This window comes from Triticum dicoccoides, unplaced genomic scaffold, assembly GCF_002162155.2.
Source record: "Triticum dicoccoides isolate Atlit2015 ecotype Zavitan unplaced genomic scaffold, WEW_v2.0 scaffold100738, whole genome shotgun sequence".
Taxonomy (NCBI): Eukaryota; Viridiplantae; Streptophyta; class Magnoliopsida; order Poales; family Poaceae; genus Triticum; species Triticum dicoccoides.
Window position 1 is genome coordinate 1,403 of NW_021168751.1, and position 9,896 is coordinate 11,298.

At 44.3% G+C, this 9,896-nt stretch overlaps 1 long non-coding RNA gene across 2 annotated transcripts; it reads left to right on the plus strand.

The window, feature by feature from the left end:
- The first annotated feature begins 3,110 nt into the window (after positions 1-3,110).
- On the plus strand, positions 3,111-9,293 carry LOC119342675. Of its 2 annotated transcripts, XR_005165660.1 has the most exons (5): positions 3,111-3,271; positions 3,369-3,995; positions 4,284-4,425; positions 8,412-8,588; positions 8,752-9,293. It is a non-coding gene; the product is annotated as an uncharacterized LOC119342675 (long non-coding RNA). The 2 variants fall into 2 exon arrangements; XR_005165659.1 differs by having other exon boundaries at positions 3,369-4,425.
- Positions 9,294-9,896: the final 603 nt, after the last annotated feature.

The following is a 9,896-nucleotide window of genomic DNA, read 5'->3' on the forward strand; positions in this document are numbered from 1 at the left end:
TGTTTGTTGAAATGCATTCTACATGGCGATACTCCTTATGGAGTGGAATGGTGGTTCTGCGGAAAGCCTGAAACAACGTCTAATCGATAATTGAACTAAACAATTCCAGAATTAGTATGACCATGTTTGGATGACAGTTATCGAGCTTACTCGGTGATTCCATCAACTCCTCTAGCTAATTCATGTGCGGCATGCTTTCATCAGTTTCAGTTATATGAAGATGGCGGATCCAATGAGGTCTCGTTGAAAAACAAGAGGCATGCATTTCAGTGTTGCCTATACTGTTCTGTGATATTTTTTTGTCATTTCTTTTTTGCGAATTACATTGGAATGACATTGGAATCAAATCGTCATTCCAATGTAATATGTACCATGCCGTGCCACACATAGGTCCAGCATACATTCCTCAATGTTTTGTTCATTCAGTTTCAGGCTGGTGGCACTCTTGAAGCGTTCCAGTATCTTGTTGCGAGTTAGAAGACCAATCTACTCTGGGGCTTAATTTCCTCAAATAATTTTTTTTTGCCGTAGCATTAGAGTGATTTATTTGACAAAACTCAAAAGTTACAATTTTTTTTGCTTAGCAATAGATTGATTTATTATAGAATGAGAATAACATGTTAAAATCTCTACTTTACTGTCTTGTGTTTCTCAGTTGTTCGACAAAGTGAAAACATAAAAATCAAAAATCATTGAAAAACACTTTTGTCATTATTCTTTGTTTTTTTATTGTTGTCTGTTTTTGAAGTGTGAGTCTGGAAATCCGGATATATACTACTCCCTCCGTCCCATAATGTAAAACGTTTTTTTACTGTAGTATAGTGTCAAAAAATGTCTTATAGTATAGGACGGAGGGAGTCCTACTGTATATTTAAGGTAAAACTTATAATTGCATAGCTGGTCCCAAGTCTGGAAAAAAGAATAGGTCCAACCATGGGTTCTAGAGCATAATATGTGTGTGTTAAGTTGACTCTTGACCAGTTTACAACAGCGATTAGGGAACATGTAGGATTCATTTAGATAAAACCAAAGAAGAATTTCACTTATCCACTAGAAATGGAGTGAGTGCGGTCGTTAACTCACTTATTGACAAAATAAGAAGGGGCTTTCTTTGGGAGTGCAAGGGGGTTGCCGTTGGGGGCAAATGCTTGGTGAGCTGGAAGCTTGTGTGTCGGCCAAAGATGTATGGGGGACTTGGGATCTCCAACCTGCAAGCTCAAGGCATGGCACTCCGCCTTCGCTGGCTTTGGCAATCCTGGAACGAGCCGGACAAGCCATGGGCATGCCTACCTATGACAGTGGACAAGAAACTTAACGACCTCTTCAATGCATCCGTCAAGTTCGTTCTCGGAAATGGGGAAAGGATTAAGTTCTGGTATGAGCCTTGGCTGAATGGGGTTTCCTTGAGTTGTGCAGCGCCGGACCTATTTGCTTGCTGCACTCGCAAAAACCTCACGGTGTCCCAAGCCCTACAAGATGGCCGTTGGATCAGACACCTGCGTCGCCCTCTTACGCCAGCAGCTATTATCCAATACACAAAGCTCTGGAAGGCGGTTGCTGATGTGCACTTGCTGCTGGGAACTCCCGACTCAGTGATCTGGAGATGGACGCCGAATGGCGCCTACTCTTCGGTCACTGCATATGCCGTGCAGATCGAGGGGTGTACTCGCCTCGCCGGTCAATGACACATATGGGCGGCTGATGCTCCGCTAAAATGCAGAATTTTCGCTTGGCTTGCGATCCTAGGAAAATGTCTTACAGCGGATAACCTGCAGAAAAGAGGATGGCCGCACGACCCAATTTGTTCTCTCTGCCGGGCGGCGGACGAGTGTGCTGATCACCTCCTAGCACGCTGCTCCTACACCCAAGCTCTATGGAGTCTGATGCTCAACCGCTGCAACCTCCCCACCACTCTTGCGCCGACGGCGGCGACAACCAGCCTTGCTGACTGGTGGGAGTCCAACGTGGTGAACGCTAACCTGACCAACTCAAAGGGCTGGGGCGGTCTGGCAGTGGCAATTTGGTGGTTCACATGGTGCGAGAGGAATGCCCGGATTTTCCAAAGCAAGGCGTCCACCGTCAGTGCGGTCTTCAACTTGATGATTGATGAATTTAGGATATGGAACCAGGCTGGGCGTCATAGGTTTCAGCTGTTTTTGGACAGACCTCGAGAGCCAGACTGAATTATGTGCTGATGTATGTTGCTGGGTTGCCGGCTGTTGGCATAGTTGATGTATAGCGGCCTGCTCCGACCACATACTTGTAACACCTTTCCTCTTATAAATGAAAAAGAAAAGCTGCTCCGACAGCGTTTCGTCAAAAAATTACTCGTCGGGTTTTAGTTCAATACTCGTCGGAGTAGATGTTTTTGTTCAATCTCTGTTACGCATATGGCAGCTCTTCATGTCTAGCTGTCAACAAATTTTACTTGATTTTGCGTCAGTTTTCTCATGTGGCGCACGCATTTAAGCCGGCGGCCTTCCTTTAATTTGTCTACAGTACACCGTACTGCTCCTGCTGCGTAGGTAGTGAGCATGCATGGGCCACCACTTATGGCTCGATAGTACTGATGATCATGCACACCAATGTGAACGGCAGAGACTCATTCACTCCTCATCGTCCTTTCCTGACATCTAGCCTATCTATCTAGCTTGTCTTTTCTCACTTGGTAGGTTTGATTGAATATCATTCTAAATGATCTCCATGACTCCATCTGCGTCTAAATGTAGCGTTCTGCTCAGTTCTCTGATGCAAATCAAGTTTGCCATGCAATTATTTGTCCAAAGACATTGCGCATCTTGCTAAATTTCTTTTGGCTGTATAATAATCATCTGTCCTGTATGGAACATAGATGGAGAGAAAGTGTAGTTAAGTTGATGGAACTGAACATATATAGATGCACAGTGTGTAACTGTATTCATATAATGTATCAGGCAAGGCAGACCACTGACTCACAGATTGCACAGTGTGTTACTGTGGACTGAAGACACGTAGGACCCATCCAATCCATAGATGCAGCAGGTTTGATAAATGTTGGATGAGGGTGGGTGGATCATTTAATTTCCTGCAGCTCTTTACTCCTCACCAACTGCTCCTCACACGGTCTTGACTCACCGTGGACTTGAGTAGCTGCATTTTCCTTGCGCCTTCCTACAGAAGCCTCCCCTGCATTCTTCTTCTTCTTTTTGTTGTTGCATCGCATGCTAGCTTAGATTGCTCCACTCGAATTTGCTAGTTCATCTGAATCGTCCTTGGTGGAACTCACATCCAAGTGCTAATTTCTTTCCTTTTCTTATCCATCTCCCTCTCCAGTTGCCTGGCTACTTCTCTTTCACTAACCCTCTCCTCGATTTGACCGTGATGTACAGGCGGAAGAACAAAGCAGAAACAAGAAGCGGGGGGAGACGGTGAATCGAGAGCCTTCAAGGTAATTTTTTCTTTTTCTTATCCATCTCCTTCTCCAGCTGCCTAGTTACTGGTCTAATCCTCTTCTTAACTGAATCGTGAATCTGATATGCAAACCATGGGTGGAAGAGGCAAGGCAGTAACAACAAGCAAGCAGGCCCGAGAAAGAGGGCTGGGGGGCAGTGACAGTCTGCCGCCATGGAATCGGCCACGGGGGCGTTGGCCACCCTCCTCCCAAAGCTGGGCAAGCTGCTACTCGAGGAGTACAACCTGAAGAAAACTGTCAAGAAGGGGATAGGGGATCTCAAAGCAGAGCTTGAGACCATGCAGACTGCTCTTGAGAAGGTTTCCGATGTGCCACTGGACCAGCTTGACTCACAGGTCAAACTGTGGGCTAACGAAGTCAGGGATCTGTCTTATGTCATCGAAGATAGCCTTGACTCCTTCATCGGACGCGTCGAGGGGCTTGAGCTAGCGAAAAAGCCCAACCCTCTCAAGGACTTCGTCAAGAAGGCCTCTGACAAGATCACCAGGTTCAAGGCTCGCAACAAATTTGTCAATGGCATGGAAGACACCGAGACTCAAATTAGGTAATGAACGTTTTGCAAGGTACAAAATCAGCGATGTTGTTGCTAATCCTGTGACAAGTACAGTCGATCCTCGTCACTTTGCAATGTATAGCAAGGTATCTGCCCTTGTTGGCATTGACAAAGCAATTGAGGAGCTGACGAAGAGATTGTGCAAGGCCAATGATCTCCATAAGAAAAATCTCAAGACAGTCTCTGGCGTTGGGATCGGAGGATTGGGCAAGAGAACTGTAGCAAAAGCATTGTATGACAAGCTTAACAAGAAATTTGATTGTGGGTGTTTTGTTCCAGATGGTCAGAATCCTGACATGAAGAAACTTCTCAAGGATATCCTCTATGATCTTGACAAGAAAAAGTACATAAACATCATTGGCTCAAAAATGGATGAAAAGCAACTCACCGATGAGATGCTAGAATTCCTCAAGGAAAAGAGGTACACATTCCTACCCTAAGCTAGTCATTACTTTCTTTGTACCTATGTCAAGCTGTGTCGTATAGATTTGTATCTCCAATCTTATGTGACCTGTTTGTTCAACTTAATCCAGATAACCTGATCTGGGCATGGTTAATCTTAATGCACAGCATAACCAAAAATGATATGTACACATTTCTGAGTAAGACCTAAGATTGAAATGTTTCTGCCTATGTGAGTTAGGTACACATTTCTGCCTATCTGAGTAAGACCTAAGATTGAAATGTTTCTGCCTATGTGAGTTAGTTACACATTTCTTCTACATGTGTCATATTCAGAGTTGTGTATTTCCATCAAAGAAAGGAACCTAGTCCCATATTCTCTGTTTTTTGTTATGGTCCAGAAATAATATGGAACAAGTAAGTTTTCTTGGGTTAACGCAGTCATGGTAGCAGAACTGTGTCTTTGGAAGTCTCTCATTCCCGTCTTCTCAAAGCATTAGAGTTATTGGAATGAATGAGCATTCAAAGCACCAGAACAAAAAAGTCCAAAACATTGAACTAGGTTATACTATGATTGTTAATGCATTTATGGATCTGATGAGGGTTGCCAACTTGCCATGCTTGTTTTAATGCATACTATACACCCCTGTTAGCTTTTCATCTTTGATGGATGCTATATACTCTTGTTAGCTTTTTGTTTTTACTAATTCAAGCCTCTTGGTACCTCTTAGTTATTGATGCTATACACTCCATACTATACTTTTTGTTTTAATAGGTACTTGATAGTTATTGATGACATATGGGATACACAAACATGGGAAATTATTAAATGCGCTTTGGTGGATGGTGACACTGGAAGTAGATTAATTGCAACTACTCGTAATTCTGAACTTGCTGAAAAAATTGGTGGTGTTTACAACATGAAATCACTTTCAGAGGATAACTCCAGAAAGTTATTCTATGCAAGAATATGCGGCGCTGAATATGTTCAATCTGCTAAAGTGACCGACAAAATTTTAGGGAAATGTGGTGGCGTGCCTTTATCTATCATTACAATAGCTAGCTTGCTTGTTGGTAAACGACGGGAGGACTGGTTGAAGGTGTATGAGTCTATTGGATTTGGGCATGGAAACAGTGAAGTTGTTAAGAACATGAGAAAGATATTGTGTTTTAGCTTTTACGATCTTCCTTCTCGTTTAAAGACTTGTTTGTTGCACCTAAGCATGTTTCCAGAAGAACATTTGATTTGGAAACATGAGTTGATATGGATCTGGATTGCCGAAGGTTTTGTCCCTGTGAACCAGGGCTAAGGTTATTTTAAGTAGGGGAGAGCTATTTCAATCAGCTTGCAAATAGGAGTATGATTCGGTTGATAGAGGACACTGATTGCCTCATCGTAGATTCTTGTCGTGTTCATGACATGATATTGGATCTAATCCGGAACTTCTCAAGTGAATTGAGATTTGTTGGAATACATGGTATTGAGCTGGAGCAGAGCCCATGTTTACCAAGTACAGGCAGCAGTTTTCGCAGACTAGCCGCCCACAGAAGAAGTGCAGAGCACAGCCCGATTAGCATGGAAATGGGACAAGTGAGGTCATTTAGTGCTATCTTGTGCACTGATAGTAGACTGCTCCAGCTTTTGAGCTTTAAATTATTACGTGTACTAGTTCTTGATCACTGTAATTTTTCTGTGGAAGGTTGTCGTCTTAAGCATCTTGGAAAGTTGGTTCAGCTAAGGTACCTAGGGCTGATTAATACACCTGTTGCGGAGGTCCCAAGGAAAATAGGTCATGATCTCAAGTTCTTGCAGACATTGGACATACGTCGGAGTGGCATAAAAGAATTGCCGCCATCTATTGGCGAGCTAAGCAAACTAATGTGCCTGTATACCAGTAGGGGCACAAGAATGATGGGTGTGATAGGAAAGCTGACGTCCCTAGAAGAGCTTGTGCTAGCCTTAGTGGACAAGTGCTCAAATTTTGTCAGAGACCTGGGTAAGCTGAAGGAGGTGAGGGAGCTTGTGATCCATTTCGATGATATGGACAAGCAAACACATAAGGCTTTGCTAGAATCTCTATGCAACCTGGGTAAAATCCAGAATCTAGTGATCATGTCTGGACCAAAGGATCCCTCAAAAAAAAGGCTGAACCAAAGGAGACAGTTCACGCTGGCAGTTGGGAAGAGTGGAAACCCTCCTCACAGCTGCGTACGCTATCATTGAGTGGCATCTGTTTAACCAAGCCACCATCATGGATGAATTTCTTATGTGTTTTGCATCTCTCCTACCTATGGTTTGAAGTGGAGGTGGTCGAAGCATCCGATTTTCAAATGCTTGGGAAGCTGCAGTTGCCCCGCTTCCTCAGTCTGATGGGTAATGAGGGTAACTGCTTACTAGTATATACTGTTCCTAGTGGTGAGTTTGAGAAGTTGAGATATTTGGAGACAAGCATCATAGAGATCATTTGTAGAGGAGAGGGAGTGCTGCCAATGCTTGAAAAATTGAAATGTCATGCAAGCGTGGGAATTAGAAAGGATGACGTTGGTAGGTTGGTGCAGGAGAACATGCCTATGCTCCAGGAAGTCACTTATCAACTGGACTACAAGAATTGGAGGGCTGACGAGTTGGTCACTACCTCCTCCTTTGCCTTTCCGACAACCACGAACATTCTCTTCCCATGTCCGCAACCGTCCGTTCGCCTCCGTTATGGTCATGTCGTCGATGTCGTAAAGCTGCTCGAGCGTGCCGATGATGTACGTGAATTTATCAGTCACCGAACTGAAAAACTTGTCCACAATCTTGGCCTCCTCGAGCTTCGCACCAAGCGCGTGAATCTCTCCCACCAATGTAGTCAGATGCATGGCATAGTCGTTCACCGATTTAGTTTCCTCCTTCTGCAACTTGTGAAATTGGCGCTTCAGCACTTGTGCCCAAGCCTTCGTGACGCGATCTTCTCCAATCCTCATCTCTTTGAGTGCATTCCACGCCTCTCTTGCTGTCTCGAACTCCGCCAATGTCATCAGTACAGAATCCGGCACAAACTGGGCTATGGCGGCCATGGCACCTTCATCGCACTCCTGGTCGACGTTGTCGTCCGTGATGGCCTCCCACACTCGAAGGGTTCGGAGAATAATCTTCATCTTGACCGCCCACACGCCGTAGTTGGCGTCGGTGAGCATCGGGTACTGGATGGGGATATTGTGATGCGCCTATACGTTGGTGCCGCCCGTTCCGCCACCACTGATCACTGACTTGCCGCCCTGTTTCACCTTGTTGCCGTTCTTGTTCGTCTTGGGACCGCAGTTGCCGGACTTGACCGACTCCTTGTCGCTGTCCGTCATCGTAGATCGTAGATCATCAAGGCTCTGATACCAATTGTTGGCTTTAGATCGGTAGATCAGTTCACCGGAGGAACAACACCCGTAGGTGCAAAGCTAGCAAGCTAGCAACAAAGCAGGCAGGCTGCCAGCTTGATTAGTAGTAGCACACGCACACGTACTAGCGACCTGGGCTAGCTTTGGATCGTATCAAGCCGATCTCGACGGAACCTCTCTCGACAACTTGCGAACATAAAACTGAAACGAAACTGATTTTTGATGATAGTCACAAGCTCGTGTCGAGCCTGCTACTTTTCTTTGTATTGATCTGCTTTTCGTTGTGGTTTTTACATTGTGGGATTACATGGGTACATAAAGGAGCTAAACTGCCCAAGAGCTAACCTAGTTGGTTCCTACCTGGGAGTACTACTCCGATGTGTACACAGACGTCTACTCGGACGACTTGTTTAGTCCCATTATCATGTACATATACATTTTTCTTTCACCCTACCATCCATGTTACATAGGTGGTTTATATCATGGTTTAATTATTCTTTCATCTTCTTATGTTTTAACTTTTGCTGCCTGGTCATAATTTTGTAATTGTTGGGCCTACTACTCTATTCACGGTTAATGATATAAGCATGTCTCGGAAATCTAATAACAACATATTATTTCATCATGCAGCCTTCTTCCCAAAATGAAAGTACCAGCAGTGCTGTTCCTCTGGACATGTCAAAAGAAAAAACTGAAGAGAAGAAAAGACCCTCAATTGGAGTAACGGGAGAGCTTGTTAAACCTGGTGTAAGTTGCAGGTCTGAACCGCTAGGTCTTGGTCTTGGTGGAGGCCTGCCGCAGCCTAAGGTATGATCTGAAGATAGGGCCTTCAAAATATTAATCTGCATTGCTAGATGGTTGTCAATGATGCGTTCATGTTTTTATCTTTATAAATTTGTTTTGGTTAATTTGTGCCTGCGGTGGTTGTACTATTCATTCTAACCAGAAGTATATCTATACTCAATTCCAGAGAAGGAGCAGAACAGGAAAGCCATCTGGGATTAGTGGTGATCCTACCAGCAAAAGCCAAGAAGTTGTTGGGGCAAGCAGCAGCAGGACTACGGATTCTCACTCTCTATCCTAAACGGATCATGAGTTGCTCGCTGTGTATGGAAGAACAATGCGTAATATTTTGTCAAATTTGACAGCTACAATCGGATGCTCAAGTTCGCCACCTTATTTGGAGAGCAAGATGCAAGATTGTGCCCAGAACCCTGCCACTACTTGGAAAAGGCATGCTAGTGGCGCACCAGTTTTGCCTACTAATGGCGCACTACTGGTGCGCCACTAGCATCACACCATTAGAATTAAATTTTAATGGTGCACCACTGGTACGTCATTAGTATCTGGTGTTCTAATGGCGCATCACATGTGCGTCATTAGTATAGCCCACAATGTGCCATTAGAATGCCTTCCAGGGGGCCATATGTACCCAAGTGCTTTGGCTTACTAATGGCGCATCAGTGGGTGATGCGCCATTAGTGTGATTATTACAGTGCATCATTAGTGTCTTGTGTGGTGCGCCACTAGTATGAATATTAGGGATTTTTTTTTCTTTTCTGATATTTTCACAGGTTACAAAATATATTATTGAACATAATTTAGACAACACCACACAACAACAACAGATTCACCGAATACAATAGAAGATTAGTCTCCGAATACAATTAACCATATTAGTCTCCGAATTCAAAAGACCGAACAAAGATAGAACATTACAAGTCTCGAGACCACGAGTAGCGAGTTTGTCTTCACATTACAAGTCGATATCGATCATCTAAACTACCATCACATATAAGAGAGCTGCGGTCATCACGATGAGCATCATCGCGATGAAACTGGTCTTCACCCGGTTCCTCCAACGCTCCCTCCTCTCTCCCGCTAAATAGCGGGCGTATCTAGATTCCGCCTCCGCCCTAGTGGTGTACCCTTTGTAACTGTTACCGCTGAAACGGTGTACCTGTCTCCGTCACTCCTCCCTGTCGTCGTAGACTCCGGGAACCTTACCCTTGTACACGACATACGACGTCATCTCTATGCACAAGCCAAACAACAGATAATACATAAGCAATATATAAGTATGCAACAAAAGGATCGGAAGAGAAAAGCAAGACA